The following is an 8,545-nucleotide window of genomic DNA, read 5'->3' as shown; positions in this document are numbered from 1 at the left end:
ATGTAACCCGACACGTGGGGTCTTTGGTGTGATATTGGGAGCTTTAGATTTTAGACGCGCGGACGTTCAGAGGGAAAAAACATGTAAATTTAAATTTTACTGAGCGTGTGCAGAAGCGTATGTCAAGTTGATTTATTTTTAGCTTGCGTCGCCTGAGTTTTTCACTATGCGTAATGGGCTGTTTTTACGTCCGCACAGTTTGCAACGTAGAGAGAGGTACATGCACCGATCATATGGGGGTGCGATTTTATTTTTTGTACGTTGCGTCTCAGCTCTCAGCGTAATCTAAAGCTACTTTTCAGCATGACGCAGGGGAGAGGAGAACGTCCAGCGCACTCGTTGTCTCAAACATCCGCGCGTCAAAATCTAAAGCTCCCTAATCAGAGCTTCATGCGCGTGCCGGTGCAGTGCCCGCAGCGCGCAAGTGCAGTGGCATTTCATGTATCGGGCATGTGCATGCCCTTATTTGCCACTTGTTTACCGAATTGAAAGGTATTATTTTTTTTGATATTCTAAACAGGAAGAAGAGTAAATAAAGCCATTAAAGGGTCATCGTGATCACTGTGGACTTGATTCCACATGTAATTTACCTGATGTTACTGACAGGCTTTATGCTTCGCTCCGTTGATTTTGAAAAGATTTCTTTTGTTTTCGGTGCGAAACTCGCCACACAGCCAAGCATTTTTTGTGGCTTCTTTCCCATAATTTTCTATGGAAACGCTAGCCGAAATTTTATCTCCGAGTGGGACGATGATTCCATGGATGACTATGACATTTAGTCTTGTTTCAGGCGAATCAGCATTTATTCTACCCACCAAAATTCTTTTCTTTAAAACCCCCTTTCTGACTCTCTGTCTCCAGGCCAAGCAAAAATTTTTTATCTCTCTCATCTCAGATGTGCAGATTAATTAGCATGCGGATAACAAAAGGCAGGTCCCACCTACGACATGATTATATGATTTGTCAAATCTTGACGCTTGATAACAAGCGTCAAGAAAATAATATATAATTATCGCGAAAATGCTCTCGCATTTTCCTGTGGCATCTGCTGTATTTCTGTTTATCAACATGATGTTGTCATTTTATTCAATGTATGTAAACCAATTTTAAAGAGCATTTATGTATAAAGTGTACTTTCCCCAAGTGTTCGAATACAACAGGAATCCGGATATTAAACAAGGAAAATCACCCAGAATCATGCTGGGAGCACTCAGAGCCGTCGATCTCTTTAAAATGAGATTCCCCTGTAGCGTAGAAAGTGCCATGATAATAGTGTCTTCCTGTATGAAATAAATTGTTTCAATTTGTGCATTTTGAATCACTTTTCAGGAAAAAAGGAGTTTGGGTTATCCTAATAGCGTGTTCCTCCAGGTGTAAATTATAGCAGTCATCCCCAGTCACCACTGCATCCAGATCATCCAGAATGCCTAAATACTTTGAGGAGGATACCGAACCCAGGAAACCATGTTCTGGTCTCAAGGAGGATCTCAAGGCATGCCTTCTTGAGAGTGATTGTGTACGAAAGGTGAGATTTAGTCTGAACACAGTCTGGAATTGTTCATCTTTATCTTTGTCTACTACACATATTTGATGTATTTATCACAGGAGAAGCTCTTAAAAGTGTCTGGAGGATTAACATGCAGTCAACTTTGCTTAAGCCAACGTTGCTTGAATAATCGCCTAGTCAAAGGTCTAAGTCGCCCAAGTCAAAGGTCTTTTCCAAACCTCTTTTTATTATATTCTATTGATTTTAACCCCTCATAAATCAAATTTTCTCGAAGTCTAAACTATTTCTTCAGTCCAAATAGATTCGACTCAGGCAAGGTTAACTGTATCATGAAGGTAGTGAAGAGAGCTAGTAACCCTCCAAAACACTTAGTGGAATTTTATGAATTTTAAAAAGAGAATGGCACCATTTTCAATGGTTGAAATAGCATCCAATTGGGCATATAGAAATGGCTATCTTAGTAGGGTGACTATATATATACCAAATATTCCAATTGTTGATCTCTAACCCTTTAAACCAAGTAAGTAAATTCTCATTGTTTGTTTGTGTGTATGTGTGATGTGTGTACAAATAGGCAGATAAGCAATGATGTCATATCAAACTTCAATACTGGCTGTCTGTCTATTTATTTTCATTTTACAGATGAAATCCAAATATATATTTAGCATGCAGAATATTTGTTTTGTCCCTGTATAGATACATAAATTGCTGGGACTTTTGACTCCATCATGTAGACTTTCTTTGTCCCTGCCATTTGACTGGTTTACTAGTATTCTATTTTCTCTCTATCCCGAATCTGAACGACAGGACAAGTTGACGCCCAAGGAGTGCCTCAAGGAGGGAAGCAGGGTGGATGATCACTGCCGGGCGTTACAGTTTGCCTTCTTTGAGTGCAAGAGATCACTGGTGCGTAGAATGAATTTTAGGAATAGAATGCATATGATTGATTTTATGCCTGTTTTGCTTTGACCTGTACTTTGCTGGTAATTGTATTTTGCTTGGTTCTGTAATAGCAAAGTGAACTATGAATGATAATGTAATATGGGATCCAGCATACAACATGTATACCTCTATAAATGGGGGGGGGGGGGGGGGGGGGGAGGGTAAACATAAAGACAGAAGTTGAATATAGACTTCATTAGAACCTATGACAGCATTGGGGACAAGGGATGCGTAGCACTATAGCTGTCTTGCATGTCATTAATAAACAGTAGTAGTGCATACTGTACTCATATCTGTCTTTTTTTTTTCTTGCTTTGTGCATATACTTTTTCTCTTCCATGTTTGCAGCTAGACACGAGGACAAGGTTTCGAGGCCGAAAGGGCTACTGACATAACATCTATTACTGTGGCCAATTTCGAATGCACATACAGCCCTGTGCAACTGACTGACAACTCCATTAAATGCAGAATGCAGGGTGTCTTGCAGTGCAGAAGGCTGTATGTCACTTGATGATTGCAGACGTTGTTGACTGTATAGGGAGGAAATCAAAAATGAGAAGTGCACATTACCAGCATCCAGAGGAAGAATACTTTTCTTGTGTGTAATTTTCTTCTTTGGAACATCTTCTTGGGGAGTAGGCATGGAGACGACAGTGACGTCATGAGATGGAGCACCTTGATGAGAGGCAGAAGGGCATAACTGCACAATGGCAAGGGCACTAATGCCTTTCTGCATCGCAACTGGCACATTCAAAGCCGCAGTCACCAGTTGCATTGAAGTTCATTCAGAAGTTATATGATGTTTAGAATGTACGTGCACTATATGTACTAGAGAATGCTCTCTTTCCCTTTAGTATGAAAACACTGTGCTGTAAGCGCTACACTTATCATCTATCTTGTGATAAGGGGGAAAATGGTAAGTCCTACTGTAAAAGGAGACATTTTTGCGATGTGGAAATTTTAACACATTTTTTGCTATGTGCACCTAGCATGAAAATAAAATCACATTAATATTTTTGTTTTCTATATATGATACTAATTCACATTTTAATTCTGTGGAATTAAACATACGCAAAATTCACTTTACCTGGCCGAGCGCAGAAAACTACTCACAAGAAAATATCCACTTTTACAGTAATTTGAAGATCCCACTGAGCTACTGCAATATACACCCAAGGAAGTGTTCCATATTCTTGTTGTCATTGTCAATACTACAAGCCTCTTTTTTTGTGGAATCGGTGTCAGATACCATACGCAGGTAACTCTGCATAAGTGGAATCTGTTGGGACCACAAAAAAATAGTTCACCTTATGCAAAATTTGACATAGGAAATGTAATGAAATTGTCAATGTTTTGTATAGTTGTTGGGTTTTTTTTTAAACTGGATTTGACTGCAATATGGAAAATTTGACTTATGTGGAGTTAACTGTATTTCATTTTGTGGTGGTTTTATCACTTGTAAGTGCAAGGCAACTAATATTCCTGAAATTAATAGCAAATAAAGAGAGTGTCTCGTACAACAATAATGCAATGTTTATTGTCTCCAAGGTGGGAAATCACTAACTCTAATTCTTAAGAGGGGACAAAACTTACTTCTCATTCAATTTGTCTGGTTCTTAATATTGAATTTAATCACTCTTAAACCCTCTTGCATGTCTCAATTCATGAAATGAAATAAAATGCTTATGAAATATAATTGCATATACAGTACCTGGGTTGTTTTAAAATTGATTTGAGATTCAGAAATGATCGTGTTGTATTTCTTTGCCATCACTCATGATCTGAATTCATCTAGCTGCCCCTTTAACCATGGCTATTCAACAGTATGGCTGATGACTGTCATTCGCTGGTATGTTGTATTGCTATTAAAGTTGATAATGTTTGTAGATCCCATGGTAACACATACACAAATGGCATAAGATCCAGTCACATTTGAGAGAATCATATTTGAAATTTTCAGTTTTATCAGAGCTCTTTATTATGTCATGAGCACCATGAAATGGGTAATTTTCTTTCAGGTGAATGTGCCTCTTGTTAATTCTTTTTTTTTTTCTTTCTTTTTTTAAAAGCTGTGAATTATTGTGTCAGAAATTGTCTTTATTTCAGAGATCTAAATAAAATCTTGAAAATGCTTGTAAACCAGCATACTGAAGCATGTATTCTTACAGTGTAAATGTTTGTGCAAGATATGCATCCATGATTACATCTGAGTGTTAAAGGACAAGTTCACCTTCATAAACATAAGGATTGAGAAAATGCAACAATATTAGTAGAACACATCAGTGAAAGTTTGAGTAAAATTGGACAATCGATGCAAAAGTTATGAATTTTTTAAAGTTTTGTGTTGGAACCGCTGGATGAGGAGACTACTACAGCTTGTGAGTCATATGCGTACAACAGTATAAAGAAAATGTAAAAGAAAATTCAACATATTTTCACTTTTTTCGCATAATTAAAGAGCACTTGACTTGCCTCTTTCTAAAGGCAGGAGGAATAATATTACCCATAACATTTGTCGGTAACGAGTCAGGGGAATGTGTACTTTTTTCAAAAGATGGAATTTTGTGAAATTCTCTTTATATTTTCCTTATATTGTTGTACGCATGTGACATCTAAGTTATTCATACACTGCAGTAGTCTTCTCATCCAGCGGGTACTGCACAAAAACTTCAAAAATTCATAACTTTTGAACGGATTGTCTGATTTTCCTCAAACTTTCAATGATGTGTTCTACTAATATTGCTACATTCTCTCAATCCTTATGTTTATGAAGGTGAACTTGTCCTTTAAAGATATGACTCAAGTCTCTCTCTGTTTGTTTTGTCAGTGTAATACCAAAAGGGCATTCACCCCTCAGATTTTCCACACTTTTAATGCTCTTTTAGCATAACACCAACAATCTTTAAGCAGTAAAAAAATAAAAACAAACAAAAAAATGTACACAAACTAACATATCATTTTCCTTTGTGTGTGTGTATGTGTGTGTGTGTGGATATATGGAATATTGCCTATAGATGGATTTTAAGTGTAAGATTATATGAAAAGTGTTGTGGAGTACATTGTTTCAAAAAAAATTATTATTGTATTAGTTATAATTTACATCTCTGTGAAAGTTCTTTGAGTTGAAGAATTACTTTCTGTACTATTACAGGTATTGTCTGAGATAGGAAGTACATGTACTATGTACTGGACTGTAGTCTAAGAGACCAGATGGCATTGTTATTGAGTTGCAACATCTGAGCTTTCTGCATTGTAAAGTCTGTACTAGTAGAATGTACTGGGTCTGGAGAGTAAGCTAAGAATTAGGCCACTCTTACACATTATAATTTACTCCTACACTTTTTTTTCTTTTTTTTTTTTTTATTTTGGTACCATTATGTCTGTTGAATTAGGCAGGAAATCAGCCTGTGATGGCAACTTATGCAGAGCTGTCTTGGAAGTGGAGAGAGAGAGGTACAGGAAGCAAAACAGTTCAAGACTTGCTACTTCGCTCTGACAAAAAAAAAAAAAATAATAATAAATGAATAAATAAAGATTGACCAAAAAAATAATCCAGCCTTCTTACAAGTGTGATGTGTGCTAGATGGGTAAATGGTATTGTGCAAAATCAATGTAAATAGTTGAGGAAAGAAATGCACTTAAAGTCAGAAGAGTATATGAAGAATTTGTTCGCAAAAACCGATAAGTCCAATTTTGAAGATTTTGAAGTATGGTCTCTGTCATAAAGTACAAAATAATACCTTAATGATATATTGGTCACTACATATAAAGGTACATTTTTGAAGTTATGGTCAAAAGAAGTAAAAAATTTCTTATTAATTCTCTTTATTTTTCTTGACCTTTAATTGCAAATTCTCCATTTGGCAAATATGGACTTATCGGTTTTTGAGAACAAACTCTTCATATAGGCACCATGTGAAGCATGATATATTTACTTTACTAAGAAAATCAGTAAACTGCAGTGTGATGGAACCAGCTTATGTTGGAAATATTCTGAAGCGAGGTTGTGAAATATGTTGTCGTGAAACATTGCTGTTTTAATAGCAACAGCATCACATGCAGTTTACACAGGGCTCAATTTGAATATTTCCCTTCACCGAGTCTTGAGTGTTTATTGGAAGGCTCGACAATTATTGTGAAATGTACATTTAAGGTTTCATATGAAAATAAAACATATAAGGAAGAGATAGCATCTTCTTCTTTCACTCGAACCTGACTCATTACACTTGTACTGATAATTCATAGACTGCCTATTTTTCTACTGATGTCACAACAAATGAAGAAATATAACAGCAATATTGCTTATATTATATCCTCTTTTTAATCCATTTCACAAGTCTTGTAATGCTCAACACACCAGATTTATTTCTTTGTACATGTACATGTATCTTTTCAAGAATCATTTGACATTAAAACATCAAAGTTAGATGATCTTTGGTTTACTGGTAATATGCTCAGAAAACAATCCAATGTGGAGTACGTGAATACATGCATTAGCAACATGCAAGTCAAGTACTCAGTGAGAGAGAGAGAAAGATAAAAGAAAGCAGAGAGGAAAGAGATGAATTTAGTGGCAAGAATGATCAAGACTGAAAGTGTTTCAGTGACAAATGCCAATCACATTCCATGAATTCTTTTTTTTTTTCTGATATACAATGAAAATGGAAGCAGTGAAAGTAAAGCAACATAGCAGTGAAGATTCAAGAGAAACCAACAAGTGCCAAGTTATGGCCCTCTGGATTTTTCTACATCATTTAATTTGGCACCGTACTTATGCTTATAAGACTGATACATTGTATTTGATATGTCATTCACAAAGAATACCTCCCAAGTTTTGGACATGATGTGAGAACTTAACAGCCAAATTATTCTAGAATTGGTGTTGAAGAGCTAACTCCCTTTCTGTTAAGAGAGAGAGAGAGAGAGAGAGGGGGGGAGAGAGAGAGGGAGAGAGAGAGAGAGAGAGAGTGCGAGAGGGAGAGAAAGATAAGATTCATTCAAGGAAAATAACAAGAAAATTGTGACATTTCATTTACTAAATGAAATGAGCTTTTATATTCTGCTCATTTCCAGTAAAAGCTTTATTGATAAAATTGTTTTCCTTTGAGAATCTTCTTTTTTTCAACAAAATTAAAAAGTTATTTAAAGGACAGTTCCCAGTAATATGTATGTGTCTATATATCTTTTTTTTTTTGTACCTCCTCTTCATTACCACAGCCACTGACAAGTTGTTTCAAGTTTTACGAAGCATACAAGTACATTTTGTACTGCAAAAAATTATGCACAGTTTATTTTTCACACTGTGCCAATGTGAGAGACCTTCACTAGCATAATATTCTACTTATCAAAATATTTGGAAACATTTGTTTCAACAATCAATTGATTATCCCAATACATTTCAGTGGAGGGCAAAATTGTGAAGATTTTCCACACTGTCAAATATTTTCGTTAACTTTACAGCATGTCTTCATGATAGCAGGTGCCAGAAAATCTTCTTGTAGAAGTACAAAAGGCTATTATAGACATTTAAGAAGCTGTGGGCAACACTGAACTGCTAAATCAATAGATTGTACATACAGATAGGCTTTTGCAAAGGCAGCTCACAGTGGACTCGCACACAGCTCACAGTGGACTCGCACGCACACAGTGATCGGATCCGCTCCCACAGCTTGCTACACCCACTGTGACTGTGCATGTCCACAAATTATTGCGAGCTGCCTTTGCAAAAGGCTAGCATACAGATTGTTTCAATGCCCTTTTCATTAAATTTTAAACCACAGTCCTCACTGGTGTCATTACTGTCAGACAAAAATATGAAGTGCAACAAAATTTTCTCTGCTTCTCCATGTCTACAGGCACATACAATCTTAGATAGTAATTTCCACGCTATCCAATAAGCTAACAAACCTGTGAGACAAGTTACACACTTAAAGGTACACTGACCTGGGATTCAAGAGGGCGCTGTTGGATAACTTTGACCAGAGCCATCTATGTTAACACGGAGTTTGGTCAACTCGGTTTCAGTTGGTTGAAACATGGCGTGCATTCTTTGGCTACATGCTGGCCTAACAGAGCAATTATGTCACCAGAATGCTA

This window comes from Diadema antillarum, unplaced genomic scaffold (genome assembly GCF_040938485.1).
Source record: "Diadema antillarum isolate AM-2024a unplaced genomic scaffold, OU_Dant_1.0 scf00000146, whole genome shotgun sequence".
Lineage (NCBI taxonomy): Eukaryota > Metazoa > Echinodermata > Echinoidea > Diadematoida > Diadematidae > Diadema > Diadema antillarum.
This window is presented reverse-complemented; position numbering follows the sequence as displayed.